The following is a 20,892-nucleotide window of genomic DNA, read 5'->3' as shown; positions in this document are numbered from 1 at the left end:
ACCCATCCCTTGGTCAGACCACTTCCTGGTACCATTCACCTGGCAAGCCATTATTGAGCTCCCCCATGCGCCGGCTCCACGCTTCCCAGAACATCCCTGGTCTAAACTAGTCTCTGATGACTGTAGACATGAACTCGAACTCACTGTCCCCGCATATGATTCAGACCCATTGGTAGCAGACAATAAATTCTCAATCTGGATAGAAAACTTGTTGGACCAAGTATTGCCAAGAAAAATCTTACCAAAGAAAAGCGGAACCTTCAAATCCCCATGGTTCACGCCAGAACTTCGTAACATGAAAAAACAATGCAAAAAACTAGAACGTATATGGAGGAAAGACTGGGCCAATAATAAAAAAATGAATACAGAGCTGCCATTAGGTCCTATAAAGCCACCCTCAAAACAACCCAGGCGGCTTTCTTCAAAGAAAAAATTCAAGCCTCTGTCAATTCCTCTAGGGAAACATTCCGCATTGTTAAAAATCTTTGGAAAATCCCACACCCACCCTCTGTCTCCGACCACTCTGGTCGCAGATGCAACGAACTGGCAGAATTTTTCACCACTAAAATCCAAAATATCCTAAAAACACCACTCTCCAGTTCCCTCAAACGATGCCCCTCATTTAGATTCTTTCTCCCCCCTCACAGTGGAGATGCTCCCCCATCTTACAATCAATTAAAAGTGGCTTCCCCCTAGTCCCTGCACCTCTTAACATCTTGAAGCTAGCAACATCCACCATTACCTCCCCCATCACCAACCTAATTAACGTCTCTCTAGGACAGGGCACTGTTCCCCCCAACTGGAAAAGAGCCATAGTGAGAGCACTGCTTAAAAAAAAACACCTTGATCCCCTGGAGATGGGTAACTACCGGCCCATCTCCTTACTACCAGGAATCAGCAAGGTGGCGGAAAACTTGTCAACCAACAGCTCTCCGCCTTTCTTGAATCCGGTGGACTCCTACACTGCTCTCAGACAGGCTTTCGTCCTGGCCAGGGCATGGACACCACCCTGACGGCAGATGTAGAAGAGGCGAGAATGATCCTGGATTCAGGAGGATCTGCAGCGGTGATCCACCTGGACTTGAGCGCAGCCTTTGATACGGTGGATCACTGTATCCTGGCTCACCGTCACAGCAGAATAGGAGTTACAGGGTCGGCTCTATCCTGGCTCAAATCATTCCTAGAAAAAAGAACCTTTCCGGTTTCTGAAGGCAACATCCGATTTAGAGCCAATCCACTCCAATGTGCCTCAGGGCTAGTCTTGAGCCCTACACTTTTCAATGTGTATATGTCCCCAGTGGAGGAAATTGTAGCCCCTTTCGGTATTAAATTGGTCACATACGCAGACGACACCCAACTTGTTGTCTCACTATACCAGACGGATAGCTCCACCCCGGAAAATCTATGCTCCTGCCTCAAAGAAATCTTCAGTTGGATGAACAAATCTCTCCTTAAACTAAACAGAGATGAAACTGAGATTCTGGTGCTGGGCAATCAATCAAAATTCTCCCCCAACTCCATGTGGCCGACCTGTATGGGGCCCGCTCCTTCCCCAAAAAAAAGAAATAAAAAGCCTGGGTATCTGGCTCGACCAGGACCTCACCTTTCAAACTCAAGCTAGGAAAAACACTGGAGTTTGCTTTGGCCTGCAATGAACAACATGAAAAATCCTCCCCCTATTACCTCCTCATTCCAGAAAACTCCTCATTCAGGGTCTTATTCTCTCCAGACTGGATTACGGTAACGCCCTCTAACTTGGCGCCTCAAAAACAGTCATAAATAAACTCCAACTCGTCAAGAATTCGGCAGCCAGACTGCTTACAGGCACAAAAAATCGATGTTCAGCCAAACCTGCCTTAAGCTCCCTCCATTGGCTCCCAATCCAGGAGAGAATTAACTTTAAGTCCCTCTGTATGACACATACAATCCTCCAGGTTAAGGGCCCTCCTATCCTAAGAGCCCTGATTAAACCATACAAAGCCAACAGAAAGCTACGATCTGACCACCTCTTCCTGGCAAACACTCCCAGAATCAAGAAGGCACGGTCAGGAGGAAGCCTCTTTTCATTCAATGCTTCCAAGCTCTGGAACTCGCTCCCCCTCAACATTTGTAGGAAAACCAATCTATTAAAATTCCATTACCTCCTGAAAACTTGGCTTTTCCCCCAGGTCACACCCGTTCCCTAGCTAACTCCACAGGCTCAGCGCTGGGACGCCTCTGGATAGCGACGCGCTTTACAAATCCTATTCTAATTCCAATTCCAATTCCAAAATCACATGTAGAAGCAAGAGCACGAAGAGCTGCCACAAATTCTTCAACTGATTCATCGCTGGACTGTTTCCTTTTAAAGAAGCTGTGTCTTTCTAAAAGTACATTTGGTTTGTCTGAAAACAGTTGTTTAAGCTTTTCTTTGGATTCAATGTGAATATTCCAGGACTAACACCAGAAGGTTTAGGAAAAGGCGGTAAGTTGTCAAACAAAATGTGTGCAGCTACTCCCAAATGATTGTAGAGAAGAGCGTTTGCCTTGCAGGAGAAAATTCTGTTCCATCAATTGCGATGAGGTAATTTTCAAAAATATGAATCCATTGTCTCCATTCTATTTCAGGTTTGCCTGGTTTTTGTAGAAAGGGAGCAGGGTGTAAAGCGCTGTCTGTAGAAGACATAGTTCCTCCAAAATGAAATAAATATCTATATATGAGAGTCACTGGTTAAAATGTATAAAACTTTTAAAACTTTGGCTAAAGCAGTCTGTAAGTAGAATTTCAAAGTATTATAATGTTCAAAAGCAGGTCTGTTCTGGCTGAAATTGAATCAAAAATACTTGTGGAATGGCAGAACGTAGAGATAAAGAGCCAGTGAGAGTCAAAAAAGTAATGCTGAAGTGTAGAACACCATAAATTGGCTTGAGAAGAATCTTGCAAAAATTCTGGAACTTGTACCTTTCCTGAATGGGAACGAGCGAGATAGCACTCCATTCACTTTCACTCTTGCCCTTGGGTCTTGGTATAACAGCTTTATCCATGAACAGAACTTCGGCCCAATGCCCAATCTGTATGAAGTTTTAAAAATATAGTGCCATTCGATGCTATTGAATGCCATTTGCGCATCCCGGGAGAGAAGTACTGCATCTTCTGTGTATTCCGTTTTGGTCCAATGGAGCACTCGATATAATCTTCTCAAATTAAGTCTTGTGGCCCTATGCGGCATAAAACCCGACTGGTCTGGTTGGACCAGAGTGGAGATAACTGTCTGTAACAAAAACACACTACTTAGGGGAGGGTCTAAGGGCTAGTTTTATGACTCTAAACTGGATACATGCCCCACTCATGAAGTAACAACAACAAAAGGTATCCAGGAGTCACGACTTAGTGTTTTAACTCGAGACTTACCACTATGTGACTTAAAAAAGTAGACTGTGTGTGTTCAAGTGTAAACCAACATTCAGTATGCAACTTGGGCAGGAATTTTTCCCATCAGTTGCCGCTCTGTACCACCACTATCACATCATTTGGGTCCTCCTTACCCAGGAGTTAGTACACAGAATCGGTCACACTGTGAATGGTGTGAGGACTATGTGAGTAAGGAGACCGATGTCATATGTGTTTGTCGGATGGTGTCTTAAAAGTGATGTCGACAAGGTTACACCTGAGGGAAGCAGTGCAGTGAGGATGAAGTGAAGGTGAGTAAAATTAGGTGGAACTGAGTAGAAGAAGTGATTTATTAGTTTCTCTCAGACCCCTAAGACTAAAAACAAGTGAAAAAAGTAGATTTAACAAAATATCTACAGGCAAGTGGTCAACATGTTTCTGCATTTAGTAGGATGGTTTCCTATGCATTCTTCAGGACCAAGATATTGCTACTGCTTGCTTAAATAAGTGAAAACAAAATTAAAGGGAAAAATTTCACCTGAATATCAGGTGTAGAATCTCCGCCACAGTCTAAAACAAGTCACATAAGAGAAAAAGAAAAGAGAAAAACAACTAGTAGTTATGGAATGCACTACAAACATTGCGCTATTCCTGTGTTCACGTATATTCATTTTAACACAAACATGATAACACTCACCCAATACTTGTGGGGAAGGCGCCTCACCTCACCTGGCAGGAGCTCAGGTAGAATAGGAGCACCGCTCTGTTAGCAAAAAAACAATCACAGGGACACTCAACCGATTCGGTAGAACAAAGCAAGAGGAAAACTTAATTGTTAAAAGTGTACCCGGTATTAGACCGAGATTCAGGTTTTTACGTGTAACAATAAAAAGCCACGAGATCGTAGCGAGATATTGCTGTTTATGCAGCCCGTATTGCTGCTCGTAATAGACTACTACACGCACTCACCTCTCCGTCGGTGTCTCCAAGCGTCCCTCTGGGCTCTTCTGGGGAGGCACCGAGCAAGGGAAATGGGCGGGTATATCAGTGGAGATTATTGGGCGAGTGTGATGTATGATGGGAATTGTAGTTCTAAGATAAACGATAAACAGTGGTATTGGCTCTTTGAGGAAGGCTCTATTGTATTATAATGACATCCATGGTATAGGTTCGTTAAGACCATCTTTGTCACTATTCAATTTGTACACCCATTTTTGTTCAATTCTGAATAGGAATTTGACGACATCTGGACAGTGATCCGGTATCGTGGGCTGTTCTAGTATAGTCCATTGAAATTCACTCGGCCCATGTCTTTTTTCCAAGAAGTGTGCTGTTAGCCGAGTCGCTTGTTTTCGACAGCGGACTGTGCTTTTATGTTCACCAATTCTTATTTTAGTTTTTCGGGTTGTCATCCCAACGTACCTCTTTGAGCATGGGCACGTGATCATATAGATCGTATTCTCGCTGTTACAATTGGTGAACTTGCGCTGTTGCCATGGGCGCATGGTTCCGATGTCAACACTGGTGGATTTCGTGGTTTGGGGGCATGCTGAACAATTGCCACAAGGGTGGTGACCTTGTACGGGTGGCAGGTCCCACAAAGTACCGATCTGTCTTGGTGTCTTATTTCTCGGTCTGGTATGGACCAGGTGGTCTTTTATATTAGGTCCTCTTTTGAAGGCAAAAAGGGGCGGCGGTAAAGTATCTCCGCTGGTGTTTAGAATGGACCAATGTTTGGTTATAATCTTCCGAACCTCATTCGATCTTGTATGAAAGGTATTTACGAAAGTCATTCTCTTAGTCTGTTCTTTTTGAATGGCAACCTCCAGCAAGGCTTCTCTATTATTGTTAGAGGCCCTTTTCTTGGACTGGCGAATGATCTTTGCAGGATACTTCTTTTCTCGCAGATACTCAGAGAGTGTCTCTGAGTGTTTTTCAAAGGATTCCTTGGTTGAGCAGTTCCTTTTGAGCCTAAGGAATTGCCCAAATGGCAAGTTTTCTCTTAGCGGCATTCCCAGGTGAATTTCAGAAACTCATTACAGTTGTTCAACCAGCTGTGGAATTCCAAAAGACTGGTCTCTGAGCCCCTCCATACAACAAGAATATCGTCTATGTATCGCTTCCAACTGCCCTTCTTAGACATTCTCATAGTGGTCACAGAAGATGGGCTAAAAACGGAATTATATAGAAAACCAATGGCACGTAACGCACTGCTCAATTTTGAAAGCTGCCACCCGAGAGCGCTAAGAGAAAACTTGCCATTTGGGCAATTCCTTAGGCTCAAAAGGAACTGCTCAACCAAGGAATCCTTTGAAAAACACTCAGAGACACTCTCTGAGTATCTGCGAGAAAAGAAGTATCCTGCAAAGATCATTCGCCAGTCCAAGAAAAGGGCCTCTAACAATAATAGAGAAGCCTTGCTGGAGGTTGCCATTCAAAAAGAACAGACTAAGAGAATGACTTTCGTAAATACCTTTCATACAAGATCGAATGAGGTTCGGAAGATTATAACCAAACATTGGTCCATTCTAAACACCAGCGGAGATACTTTACCGCCGCCCCTTTTTGCCTTCAAAAGAGGACCTAATATAAAAGACCACCTGGTCCATACCAGACCGAGAAATAAGACACCAAGACAGATCGGTACTTTGTGGGACCTGCCACCCGTACAAGGTCACCACCCTTGTGGCAATTGTTCGGCATGCCCCCAAACCACGAAATCCACCAGTGTTGACATCGGAACCATGCGCCCATGGCAACAGCGCAAGTTCACCAATTGTAACAGCGAGAATACGATCTATATGATCACGTGCCCATGCTCAAAGACTATGATGCTGTCAGTAAGTCTGCCTATAGGGAAGCTGTTGCCCTATATAAAAATATGATAGCGCAAGCCAAAAGAGAATATTATACTGACCAAATCGAGCAGGCCAGGAATTCTAGTAAACAACTATTCTCCATTACTAAAGCTTTATCAGGTAACTCCCCGGACCTCACGCCTCCCCCGTCACAATCTCTGTGTGACGCTCTTGCATCTTTTTTCTACACCAAAGTAGATGACATTTACCAAGCATTTTCTTCTAAATCACTTTCGGTCTCCACATCTTCCGTCACCTCCTCCTTAGCTAATGTCTTTCCGTGTTTTCAACCAGTTACCCAGGAGCAAATAAAAAACACACTTCTGACCATTAAATCAGGTTCACCCCTCGACCCTTGCCCCCTATCTGTCCTCAGACCAGCGCTAGAAGTCATCCTACCGGCTCTCACACAGGTCTGCAATCTGATACTGCGGTCAGGCCAATACCCTAATTCGCTCAAAAACACGCTACTAAAGCCTCTGTTAAAAAAACCTTCGCTCGATAAAAATGAGCTGAAAAATTACCGACCGATTGCCAGCTTACCGTTCATTGCTAAGACCATCTAAAAGATCATGAACACCCAGATCTCTGAGTTCATCGAGGTTCACCAGCTCCTGGACGATACGCAGTTTGGGTTCCGAAAATTTCACGGGACCGAGACCGCCCTGATCAAAGCCGCGGATGACATCAGGGAGATTAGGGACCAAGGTGGCACTGCCATATTGGTGCTGCTAGACCTATCAGCGGCTTTTGACACGGTCGACCACAACATCTTGGTCGACCGTGTCCAAGGATTTGGCATCTGTCACTCTGCCAAAAACTTAATAGCCTCCTTCCTTGCTAATAGAACGCAGGCGGTCATCCTAGGACCCTTTCAATCAGCACAACTCTCCGCCCCCTGTGGTGTCCCTCAAGGCTCATCCCTTAGTCCGACACTCTTTAACATCTATGTGTCGGACCTAGCTAAGACCATCAAAGCTCATGGGATGAGCCTTACTTCATACGCCGACGACACCCAACTAGTGTTGGCGATCAAGGGTGACGGACAGCAAGTAGCTGAAAAATTTAAGAAAGGGCTCCTAGACATAGGAGACTGGATGGAAACAAACTGCTTAAAGCTAAACTCAGAGAAAACTGAGGTGCTTATTTTCGGTCCATTGTCCCCAGCCTGGTCCACCAGTTGGTGGCCAGAGGCCTTTGGTACCCCTCCCACACCGACCTCGAAGGTCAGGAATCTGGGGGTTATCTTCGATGATGGACTGAACTTCATGGATCACGCCAATAAGACAGCATCCACAGCGCACCTAAAACTAAAAATGATTCGCAAAATTCGTCCTTTTCTACCCGAATCTGCGATTAAGACACTGGTCTCGGCTCTTGTCCTCTCATCCCTGGATTATTGTAACGGTTTATTTCTCAATGCGCAATCTCGAGTCACCACAAAACTTCAAACTATACAGAATGCAGCAGCCCGTCTCATTACCGGCAAAACAAAGTTCGAACCTATTGCCCAAAACATAAAAGACCTTCACTGGCTGACTGTACAAAAAAGGATCCACTTCAAGGCTCTCTGTATAGTCTTCAAATCAGTTAATAATCGAGGACCACATTTTTTGAGAGACAAACTTCAACTTTACAAACCGACAAGAGCTCTACGCTCAGCCACTCTTAATCAACTGTCTGTCCCACGCACCAAAACAGTGTCCTGGGGAGACCGTCGCTTTCTGGTGGCGGCCCCCAGACTTTGGAACACCTTGCCTCTCAACATCAGACGAAGTGCTACGCTGTTTCAGTTTCGTAAACTCCTGAAAACCTGGCTTTTCTCTCATTAACCATGCTCAACTGTCATTCTGTTTATTCTTCTCCCCCACTTCTTCAATAATGGTTTTCAGCGCCTTGACGCCTAAGGGTATAAGTAGCTCTTTATAAGTGTCAAAAATAAATAAATAAATAAATAAATAAAGAGGTACGTTGGGATGACAACCCGAAAAACCAAAATAAGAATTGGTGAACATAAAAGCACAGTCCGCTGTCGAAAACAAGCGACTCGGCTAACAGCACACTTCTTGGAAAAAGGACATGGGCCGAGTGAATTTCAATGGACTATACTAGAACAGCCCACGATACCGGATCACTGTCCAGATGTCGGAAAATTCCTATTCAGAATTGAACAAAAATGGGTGTACAAATTGAATAGTGACAAAGATGGTCTTAACGAACCTATACCATGGATGTCATTATAATACAATAGAGCCTTCCTCAAAGAGCCAATACCACTGTTTATCGTTTATCTTAGAACTACAATTCCCATCACACTCGCCCAATAATCTCCACTGATATACCCGCCCATTTCCCTTGCTCGGTGCCTCCCCAGAAGAGCCCAGAGGGACGCTTGGAGACACCGACGGAGAGGTGAGTGCGTGTAGTAGTCTTTTACGAGCAGCAATACGGGCTGCATAAACAGCAATATCTCCCTACGATCTCGTGGCTTTTTATTGTTACACGTAAAAACCTGAATCTCGGTCTAATACCGGGTACACTTTTAACAATTAAGTTTTCCTCTTGCTTTGTTCTACCGAATCGGTTGAGTGTCCCTGTGATTGTTTTTTTGCTAACAGAGCGGTGCTCCTATTCTACCTGAGCTCCTGCCAGGTGAGGTGAGGCGCCTTCCCCACAAGTATTGGGTGAGTGTTATCATGTTTGTGTTAAAATGAATATACGTGAACACAGGAATAGCGCAATGTTTGTAGTGCATTCCATAACTACCAGTTGTTTTTCTCTTTTCTTTTTCTCTTATGTGACTTGTTTTAGACTGTGGCGGAGATTCTACACCTGATATTCAGGTGAAATTTTTCCCTTTAATTTTGTTTTCACTTATTTAAGCAAGCAGTAGCAATATCTTGGTCCTGAAGAATGCATAGGAAACCATCCTACTAAATGCAGAAACATGTTGACCACTTGCCTGTAGATATTTTGTTAAATCTACTTTTTTCACTTGTTTTTAGTCTTAGGGGTCTGAGAGAAACTAATAAATCACTTCTTCTACTCAGTTCCACCTAATTTTACTCACCTTCACTTCATCCTCACTGCACTGCTTCCCTCAGGTGTAACCTTGTCGACATCACTTTTAAGACACCATCCAACAAACACATATGACATCGGTCTCCTTACTCACATAGTCCTCACACCATTCACAGTGTGACCGATTCTGTGTACTAACTCCTGGGTAAGGAGGACCCAAATGATGTGATAGTGGTGGTACAGAGCGGCAACTGATGGGAAAAATTCCTGCCCAAGTTGCATACTGAATGTTGGTTTACACTTGAACACACACAGTCTACTTTTTTAAGTCACATAGTGGTAAGTCTCGAGTTAAAACACTAAGTCGTGACTCCTGGATACCTTTTGTTGTTGATAACTGTCTGTAGCCTAGTCTCTAAAGCCCTCGCCAACACCGTCGCCTCAATGTTTAGCAACAATATCTGTCTATAGGATCCACAGTCATTCTCTGGTTTTCTTTCTTAGGTATTACCACTATCGTTGCTGTACGGATGTACTCAGGCAGTTCCCCTTTCTCTCTCGATTCCTGATACATAGCAGATTCTGTGCTATTTTACTCGATAAACTTTTATACATTTCCGCAGGCATATCTTTGGGGCCCGCTGCCTTCGCTGATTGGAGATCCGGGAGGGCACCTGCAACCTCCTTTACCGTGAAATCCTGGTCGAGTGACTTCCTATCCCCCTCTACCAGTGCCGGAAGATTGATTTTGTGAAGTAGCTCTGTGCAATCAGCAGCCGTTCGCTTTTATTATACTCATTATACTGTGCGAACACCTCTGCTATCACCTCTCCCGGCTGATGCGTTGTCCCCTTTAGAGTATTTATCTCAAGGACCCAACTCCGTTCCCTGTCGCTTTCTTTTAACCATGCAATCATTTTGTTCGCTTTTTCGCCTATGTCTGCTGAGTCGCCAGTGCCTGTGCTCTTGCTTTTTGCTCCTCTAGATTTCTCAGTTCCTTTTGCTTGTGTTATAGGCATCGCTTTAAGGACTCGTCCGAGTCTCTCCCTTCCCAAACTTGATTCTCCAATTGCCTCACCTCTTTCCCAAGCTCTACCGTCTCTCTAATCTGTTCTTTTTTGATAATACTTATTTGTGCTTGAATTTATCCCCTTATCACAGGTTTGTATGCCTCCCATAGGGTGGATACCCTCTCGACTGACCCTTCATTTTCTTGAAAATATTGCTCTGTTCGCTGCTGCACTTTTGTTGTGAATTCTTTGGTTTTGAAGTACCATGGCTCCAGTCCTGGGGCCAGGGCATGATTTTTAGCAGGAGCCTGTATCTTCACTTCTATTGGGGAGTGGTCCAAAATACCTCTTCCTCGTTGTGACGTATTATAAAATTGTCCCACCTGACTTTTCATTGTGAACAAGTAATCTATTCTAGAATGGCTGTTGTATCTGGCTGAAGTGTGTGTATATTGACGTCTTATTGGGTTGTGTGTACACCACAGGTCTATCGTTCCCATCGCTGTTATGAATCTTTCCAAGGATTCCCCTCCCTCCACCCTCGCTTTATTTGCCTACCCTCCCATGCACCTGTTAGGGCCACATATCTGCCTTAGTCATCACACCAGCTCCTACCTGGGATAAAGGGGATTGAAAAAGGGGAAGCTAATGGCAAGCATAATTATATAGAGTTATATCAGGACATTGTACAATAGATCAAACAACATAGTGCTTTGATTATTATCAAAAAAGATTTTTTTATTTTTTTAATATTATTTTATCATTTTATTCCCGTCTTCTTTTGAGTATCAAGAATACATAATTCTGTATGTTTTGTTATTGCAGTGTATCAACAACATATAGCCATAGTGCATCAACAACACATAAGACATAATCACATACATTTAAAACAAACATGAGGCTAATAACGATTAATACAATAGTGTTTTCTTTTATATTTCCAATAAAATCCAATTCAACATGGACATAAAGGAGGGTGGCGGTAGATAGGTCTACGCGCGTTTCGGCAGATTGCCTTCCTCAGGACACCGTTTCAACTTCACTGCATTGGACACACAATAATACATAATACGTTGATTGCATGCACTTATGCCAATTTGTCTTAACATTTTTAATGTCCTGTGATACATTTATAAATATATTTACAATAAAGTTGACTAGATTCTTAGAGATTCAATAGTGTTAGTTAGGGGATCTATGAGAGGTTAAAAACCGTACATTAAGGTACAGGGACAGCCAAGTTCATGAGAAAGGAGAGATCCAGATATGGAATTTGAAAGGTGATTTTATGATAAGGCCAAAAGAGAGCTAACAGAGGGGGTGAAAAAGGTGAAGGGCTCCCCCTATATATTTTGATAGTTTTCAGTTCTCCTGGTATCTGCTAACACCCAATTATAAAGAGGCTCTCTAGTTGGATATATACCTCCTCACATATCGTGGTTATTTGGTAGCCTAAAATAGTGCCATATTGGCATGCATAGATGAGGATGGTAAAGCGTTAAAAGGAATAGTATTGTAGTTACCTATTTAATGTAATTGGTCAGAAGAATCAAACCATTTTCCATGTTTATAGTTGATATAGTGGAGAAGTGTGGCTCACCGGTTAGAGGAGGCAGACCCAGAAGCAGAGGTCGGCCCGGGACCAGGGTTCAATTCCCGACGCGGCAGGGTTTGGAGCCCAAATGTCCACGGGCCTGATAATTCTCGCTTCGGTGCCTACTTGAATCAGGGGTTCACGCTCTGCAACTCTGGGCAATAGCTTGCCCGTCTCCACTACGGCCCCCGCGGCGGGATGCCTGGCTTTCACCTTGGGGGTGCCCAGCTGGGCTATCCCACAGGGAAAAACCAGGACGGGTTCCCAAAGCAAGCGCCGAGATACCCTTTGTGGTGATACGTGCGCTATATAAGAAACTACATTACCATTTTTTTTTTTTTTATAAAACAGGCATAGAATCCCTAAGTCTATGGAGAGGGTACAAAACATATCTCTAGTGAAAGAGTTGTTTTGAAAATTCATTAACACTAAGATAAATTATGTAGGCATTATACTTCATCTTGTTTAATGGTTCGTGTGTATTCCGAACACTTTGATGTTTGAGTTAAGATTGGTGCGCCCCAAGACTTATATTGCTAAAGTCTTAAAAGTTGTTGTATTAACAGGTATATAGCTCTAAGACCAAAAGACCAGAACAACATTTATTGGTAAAAACTCTTTCCTAAGGTCTATGTATAATCTCGGATTGACCTAGTGTAGAGCTTATGTATATGAAGAAATTACAAATACCTGTGCATGGTCCCTATAGGGTCAAGGGCTCTTTCCGAGTTATGTTCAATAGGCTCAGAGAGTCTGTGAAAAAAGCATGGAATCCTATGCTATCTCTTTAATTCCTCAAACCAGGAATGTGATTATTTTTATTATTAAAAGAACGTTATAGGGGAAGGCAGTGATTACGCGGGTAGCAATGCCAATCATGTATTACGTGAAGGCAACCAGGATTGGACGGTAACGGTTGCGAGTAGCAATAACATATGGTGTACAGGGAGCGACAAAAGGGAGGTGGAGACATACAAGATAATCCCTATCGTCACCCTGTACTGCGGTCCTAATGTGGTAGCGTGCAGGTACCCAGCGGGGAGATCAAACTAAATGCCTCGTTTTTAAACAGTGGTGTCTCCTTACTGTGAGTGTTATCCGGATTGGGTGCCTAAGGCATGTGACTAAACGTACACAGCGCACTGTAACGTGACGCGGTGTATTCGAATAATGGATACAAGGAAATGGAAGGAGGACTGTGCGAATATGCTATATAGATCGGCCATCGAGTGAACATCCCGCGCCATGTTGGTGTGTCCTCACAACGTGAATTCAAAGAAATAGAATGGGTTATATGCGAATGTGCTCAATAAATCGGCTACTTGGTGAATGCCCCGCGCTATGTTGGTCCTATGCGCAATTTATGTAAAATAATAACTGTGACTGCTACGTTGTTTTAGACAGGATCGCCATCGGACCCCTGCCCACACCACATCTTCAACAAAGCTGAAACTGCCATCGCCCCCCAAATACGGAAGGTCATCAACATCTCCCTGGAGACAGCCATTTTTCCAGAGAGCTGGAAGCACGCCGAAATCAACGCCCTCCTGAAGAAACCCAAGACGGATCCCAAGGACCTCAAGAACTTCCGGCCCATCTCCCTGCTCCCGTTCCCGGCAAAGGTCATCGAGAAAGTCATCAACACGCAGCTGACCCACTACCTCGAGGACAACAACATCCTAGACCCGTCCCAGTCCGGATTCCGAAGAAGAAGCCACACCACCAAGACAGCCCTCATCGCAGCCACAGACGACATCAGGACTCAACTATACAACGGAGAAACATCGGCCCACATCCTCCTGGACCTATCAGCCGCCTTCGACACAGTCTGCCACCGCACATTAAAGGCTCGCCTACAAGAAGCCGGAATCCAAGAAAAGGCCCTGGACTGGATCACATCCTTCCTCGTCGGCAGAACCCAAAGCGTGCGCCTCCCCCACTTCCGCTCCGAAGCCACCAACATCATCTGCGGCATACCCCAGGGATCATCCCTCAGCCCGACGCTTATCAACGTCTACATGGCTCCCCTCGCACAAGTCGTCCATCAACACAACCTCAACATTTTCTCATACGCCGATGACACCCAGCTGATCCTCTCCGTCACCAAGGACCCAAACACTGCCAAAACCAACCTCCACGAAGGATTGAAAGCCGTCGCGAAATGGATGAGGAACAGCCGACTGAAGCTGAACTCGGACAAGACGGAGTTCCGCATCCTCGGATCCACTCCCTCAGCCTGGGACAACTCCTGGTGGCTGTCCATGCTAGGAACAGCACCTACTCCCACCAACCATGCACGCAACCTGGGAATCATCCTCGACTCCTCCCTCACCATGTCAAAACAGGTCAACGCCATCTCCTCCTCCTGCTACAACACCCTTCGCATGCTCCGCAGGATCTACAAGTGGATCCCCACCGGAACAAGAAGAACTGTGACCCAGGCCCTCATTAGTAGCAGGCTAGACTACGGCAACGCACTCTACGCAGGCATCCCGGCAAAACACCTGCAACGACTGTAACGCATTCAAAACGCCTCAGCCCGACTGATCCTCAACATCCCTCGCAGCAACCACATCACCCCCCACCTGCGAGATCTTCACTGGCTCCCCGTCGAGAAGACTATCACTTTCAAGCTCTTCACCCACGCACACAAGGCCCTCCACAACACTGGACCAGCCTACCTCAACGACCGACTCAGCTTCTACACCCCCACCGCCTTCTCCGCTCCGCCAACCTCGCCCTCGCCGCAGTCCCCCGCATCCAACGTGTGACCTCCGGCGGCAGATCATTCTCCTTCCTAGCCACCAAGACCTGGAACACCCTCCCCACCCACCTACGGCAGTTAAGACTCCTCAAGACCTGACTCTTCGAGCAGTAGCAGGCCCTCGTTCCCTCAGCACCTTGAGACCCTCACAGGTAATTAGCGTGCTTTATAAGTATATTGATTGATTGATTGGAGTATGTCTATCTAACGCGCAACATATGTGGATGCCCAAGTCGTGATGAAAGTGTTATTTGACATTTTTCATCCACTATATGTAATTAAATACATGTTGGCTGGACAATGACAATCTTATTGTTGTATTTGATTGCCTACTCCCAAGGCATATCTTGATTTAATCCATTTTTAGGTCTGGATTCGAAGCGCGCGAAGCGCGTTCTCGACGAGAACTATAGTCCTCGCCTCAGCTTCCAAAGAGCAAAAGTGGAGACAAGAGATGGGCACGCGCAGCAGGATTTGGTCGCGCGCTTGAACACGCGCTTTGCTGTGCCCATCTCCCGTTTTCACTTTCGCTTGTAGGAAGCCTTCAGTTGCTTGCGCCACTAAGACCGCCTCCCCAGCCTTCCCCTGCTTTCTCTCACGCACGCGCACACAGACACACACAGAGAGCCACACGCGCACACACACGAGCGCACCTACACGCACGCACACACACGAGCGCTCACATACAGACACACACCACACCTCCCCCCCCCGCCGCTCGTTCTACATTTTGATGGGAGCGCTTGTGTTCGCTGTCAGCATGCCTGGGTCCCGGTTGCCCCTCTTGATGCTCTGCGCTCTCTGCCTCCGGGCCGGCCTCGCCGCGCCTCCGGAGCTGGTGGAAGAAAATCGACAGGAGGAGGCCTCTCGTTGTTGTTTTTGGCTTTGGGGTAAATTAAGTCTTTCTTTCTCGGCCGGACCTCATGATCACTTGTGATGGTGACAGTTGTACAGGATGTAGGGTGCCAGCTAAGACTTAACATCTGCCACGGGGTTTAAAGCGGCAGCCATGTTTTAATATGTATCTATCGTTCAAATCTATTTATGTGACACTGAAACGCATGTTAGATTATTAAGTATACCTTGCCGTCGGAAGGAGTGGCGCCTAAACCCGCCCATGATTACTCTGAAGAGAGGGAGTGAAGGGACGTTTGGATAGGAATGCTATTTTTAAATGCTGCGCCGCAAATCAAATTTGTGTGGTCAGTTATTTCCTAGAGGCTTCTAGGTCCAGGCGTCTGTTTTGAAGGTGACTTTTGCCACTGCTGCTCTGTGGGTGCCCGCTGGGGCCACCGGGTGATAACTTGCACCATCACTAGGCCCCGAGTAACTCCTCACGCAAGCCTCGCACAGTTTACAGCTGCACAGCAAACACACACTGCTTAGTAAATAACCCATAGATATTTAGTATCATCAAAATACATACACCTTACAGAAAGAAGGAAGGCAGCTACCTGGCAGTGTTTCTTTAATATTTCTTTATTGATTTTAATAAGGATTGCATTCCCAAACGTATCTATTATGACAGAAATTATTCAGAGTTGTACAGAATAAAACAGTAGCTTTTACACAGTAACATATAAAAGGAAGAATGAAACACACACTCGTCCTACCCTTGTCCCATTCCTCACACTCCTGAACGAACAGTGAGCCTGCAATTACAATATGACATGATTTGTAATTGATCGACATCATGTTTTGCTGCCATGACCCCTCTCCTCCATGTTTTCGCTCATGCTGTTTGTTCGCTATACATGTGGAAAATCCAGGCAAATTTGAGTCTGCCAATGCGCATATTTCCTAAAACATGGAACAGATAATCCCATCCCGAAGCGGAAATCCAAGAAAGCTCGACACCCGCAGGTGCTGTATGAAAGCAAACGGTGGGGTTCGTATCCCTTGTATCTGGTAGGAGCTACCCCCAGTGCCTACATCTTTGTACGGCCTTGGCGCCCTTGTGTATTCCGCTCTGTGTATTAAAGCGAAAACTGACATGAAAAACTATTTATGCTTAACATATAATCTGAATCGACCCAGTCCTTTGCGTTTTAATTAACGGACACGGCTACCATCTGGATTCCTAAGGTGTGTCCAAATACACAGAACTTTTGATGGGGGTGCTTTTCCTTATACACAAACCCTTTTAACCCACAGTATCTACTTTACAGAAAAGAACCCACGACTGAAGTAGAAAATGTAGAATCGTTTCATTCTCCATTGTACCAGTCTGAGATTGGTGGGTGTCTTTTCTTCAGGGTCTGGTGGTGTCCGAGCATGCAAGAGTTTCACCCTCCATGCAGTGCGTCAAATAAAATGACAAAATCTCAAGTCCCAATTACGATACAAATTAAATTAGCAAGGAGCATCTCAGCAGGGCCTCAGTCTGCATGTTATAAATATCTACGTAAACTGTGTCAGACCTGACGTTGAAGCAGCGCATTAAGATTCCGTGTAAGCGCCTCTTGCCGTTTCCCGCCCCTCCCCCTGTCGTTCTCTTTCAATTTAGCACCTAATGGCACCTATCCTGACGTCAGACCCTATTGTTGTCACACGATCTAGCATTGGTGTAATCTAAACTTTTCTCTTCCTCTGAGGATTGAGCACACCTGCGGACTGTGTACTGACTGAATGCATTTACCACCTACGATATGAGGGATTTTGCATTTGTACTACTAACGTGGAGAAATAAATTGTACTTTCCTTCTAAATTCGACCATATGGCTTCTTTAGGCAGACTTAATTCGGTAAATGTACAGAGCGATGCAGAAACAGTAACAAATCTGCTTCTGCTTGACACCCCTCCCTTCCAAGGAGTTGGGCAGCTCTCAGAGGCAACATGCTGATTTTTGCTGATAAAATGGGTAAGCAACAGCTAACCATTCACAAACAATGTTTATATACCAATTGCAAATTAAAAAAAAATAATTAATGCAAAGCATTGTCATTTACAATGCCAGTAACTCAAACTTTAATGCTGCGAGACCTATTGCATTGTAAATGCTTGTTAAAGGTGTCAAGGGAAAAGATCCAGAAGACTTCACGTCTGTTTCTTATATTTTCTGTGGTTTGACCTTCCCTATTTTCTATTCTTTCTGAGATAAACCATTTAATTTCGTCTACTTGATGATTCATCTCCATATAGTGTTGCACCACGGGTGCTGTGGTCTTATGGTTACGGATTGCAGATTTATGTTCCGTAAGCCGTACATTCATGGTGCCTGCCGTTTCTCCCACATAACCTTTACTGCATGGAAAAATTAATGAGTATATCAAATCTTTTGATTTGCAGTTTGTCCTGCCATTTGACATGATTGTACGTCAATTATATTGAATGGATCTGGCTTCTATGGCTTGAGGGCAAATCTTGCATACGCCACATTTGAAGTTACCTTGTACAGGTTGGGTTCCCACAATACTTCTCTGTATTGGTTTTTTCATTGGGGGCATCCGCGACCTTACAACATGATCTTTTAAATTCTTACTTTTGCGATAATTAAACAATGGTTTTGGAATTTTATCTACGCTATTTTTATTGGCATTTAAAATGTGCCAATTGTTACACACAATGCGTCGCATTTATTAGTTTAGCATAGAATGTCGTGTGACGAACACTAGTTCTAGACTGGTCTTTTCTTTTTTGTGTGTTAACAGATGTTGTCTGTCAAAACACCTAGCTCTTTTGTAGGAATTTCTCACCAACTTATGGAGATATCTTCGTGCTAGGAATTTATCCTTCCTGATTGTTGCCTTTTCATCAAAATCTTTGAGACTAGTACAATTCCGACAAACTCTTAGAAATTGTCCAACGGGAATACAATTTTTTTGTACAGATGGGTGGTAACTGTCGTAATGTTGATGTCGATGGGTGCAGTCTCTCTGGCTCCTTTAGATGTTTCCCATTGTTTCAGGGCCCCGTGGGCTCCAGTCATGGGTCAGGTGGGTCTCCCCTTGAGGCATATATGTTTTCACCCCGTGCCTGGTTGGATTAAGGGACGGATGTTAGGGCTAACGTTTCAGACAAGCAGGAGCTTCACAACAATGAGGCCATTGCAGGCGGCTCTGCAATGAACAGAATATGGTCCAATCAGAGTAGTTTTCATGTTGGTTTATTTAAGAAGTAAGTTGTGCAATGTAGGAGCCCTGCCAGGAGCAGCCTCTATGCTGCTCAGCCCGTCACCAACTGACTCAAGCACTCGAACATTCCACACGCCAACATTCTCACACATAGTCATCCAGGCTGAGCTTCATACTACAACATTTCCCTCTTTTACAATGGAAAGGAAGGAACTCTCCGGAGGCATAATAAAAGTAGAAAGAAACAAATGAGGCGAAAGCATCTTGAAACATGGCATGAAAAGTTAATACTGAAACATGGCATAAGAATTGAAGGTGGGAAAGTAGGAAATGCAGATAGAAAAGGACTAAGTGGATAGGAAGTAACAAGAAAAGACATCAGCAGGCAGGAACTGGAACACTTACAGTTGTGGGCAACCAATAGCAGGGTCACTGGTGGGTCTCTCAGGGGAGCCAGTATGCTTTAAGTGCGTAGCTGTAGTTTTAGGAAGTCCTTTACCTTGGAGTTTCTTTAGGCAGCAACATTTCAGTAATCAGTCCATAAGGTGGCACACACGTAGGTTCTTCTCCAGATCGTCGCCAAATGTAATGAACAGAAGATGTTCCGATCAAAGTAGTTTTCATGTAGGTTTATTTAAGTTGTAAGTTGTACAATGTATGAGCCTCGCCAGGAGCAGCCTCCATGCTGCTCAGCCCGTCACCACTGACTCAAGCACTCCAACATTCCACACGCCAACATTCTCACACACAGTCATCCAGGCTGAGCATCAGATTACAGGCTCCAAGCCACGCCCCCCCCCCCCCCAGAGGCTACTTTAGTGAGTGGCATAACGAGTGCTTCAGCCCACTAGTAGCATTTAATTTACAGGACCTGGCTAGAGGTATTACCATTTACTAGGGACTTGCAAGTAAATTAAATATACCAATCAGGTGTATAACAATGTCAATATGTTTTTAAGGGAGAATCAGTGGAAACTGGGTGGCTCTGACGGCACAATCCATGGAGATAAAGCCTGATGGATTGCATCCCACATTTGACCCATTAAAGTTTATCCGATGGATGCGATTTAGGTGTGACATAACCCCAGCCTAGGATTGAATAAAGGGCTTTGGATGCACATCCTCCTCACGTGGGGACTTCCAGCGCACAGTGGGGTTCTTATTTAACACATCTCGTTCTACACAACTGTATTCATAAAGAAGGAGTCCAGACGGTGATATTATATTCAAGGCACATGAGCTGCAGATAGTACACTTTGCAGAGATTGCCATCTGCTGTTGGGCTCAGATGCTTGAACCTTGTTGTTGTCTTGGAAGAAGTCTTTTGTAGTCATGAGATAGGTGACTCCTCCTTTTGACGATAGTCGGCATGGGCATCGACTCCATCCTCAGATTGTTTTTATCCGCCATCAGGTCAAACTATCATAAACTCAACGGTTTTGTTTTCGATCGTGTGATCTTCGACGTGCTCCTCAAATATTCCATTCCGGCGTCGATGCGGGCCGCTAGGCCTTTCGAGACCATTCGGGCCTACGGCTCATGGAAAGGACTCCATTTAAAAAATGCCACCAGTGTGGAGCTAAAGTTCCACACAGTGATCACCACAAGGTTTGTAACCTGTGTCTCTCCCCCGAGCACAACTAGAATAATTGCCAGGTCTGCACCTGCTTTGGATCCAAAAATCCGTGATCGCCGGGCCAGACGACACATCATGGCGCAACAGTCCGCTCCGGTATCGGTGAACATCTTCGATGAAGGCCCCGATGTCCTGGAAGAGGATTCTGAGGATCTGGAAATCGTGTCCGAAGTTGACGACTCCGACCACCCCATCACTCTAGGTCGAGTGAGTACAACTGCCCCTATCCCAATCCCTCCTCCAAAAAAGAAGGCCCTGGTCAAGTCTTCGCCTGCTGGCCCTATTCGCGACAAAAAACAAGCTTCAGAAGCCCCGCCCCCGGGCTCGGCTCCGAAGATAAAGGACAAGCCTTCCGGTAGCTCTAGACCGAGCAAGCCGCATATCAGTGTCCCACAGGCACCATCGGCACCGAAGCAGGGAGCACAACCTACTCCCAAAAACACCTTTGGCACCGACCACCCCCGTGCCAAAGGAAAAGTCATCGGATCCAAAACAGAAACATTCGGAACCGAAAAAGATTTCCGACTCCACATGAAGCCAAAAGACCCAAAACGCCCTTCCAATG

At 45.1% G+C, this 20,892-nt stretch overlaps 1 protein-coding gene across 1 annotated transcript in view; it reads left to right on the top strand.

The window, feature by feature from the left end:
* LOC147710148 (E3 ubiquitin-protein ligase TRIM39-like) overlaps positions 1-20,892 on the top strand; it is a 450,821-nt gene that overhangs the window by 325,591 nt on the left and 104,338 nt on the right. The gene's annotated exons all lie outside the window — the stretch shown is intronic.

This window comes from Lissotriton vulgaris, chromosome 5 (assembly GCF_964263255.1).
Source record: "Lissotriton vulgaris chromosome 5, aLisVul1.2, whole genome shotgun sequence".
NCBI classification, from domain to species: Eukaryota; Metazoa; Chordata; class Amphibia; order Caudata; family Salamandridae; genus Lissotriton; species Lissotriton vulgaris.
Note: the sequence above shows the minus strand (reverse complement) of the source record. Positions and strands in the feature narration are given on the sequence as shown.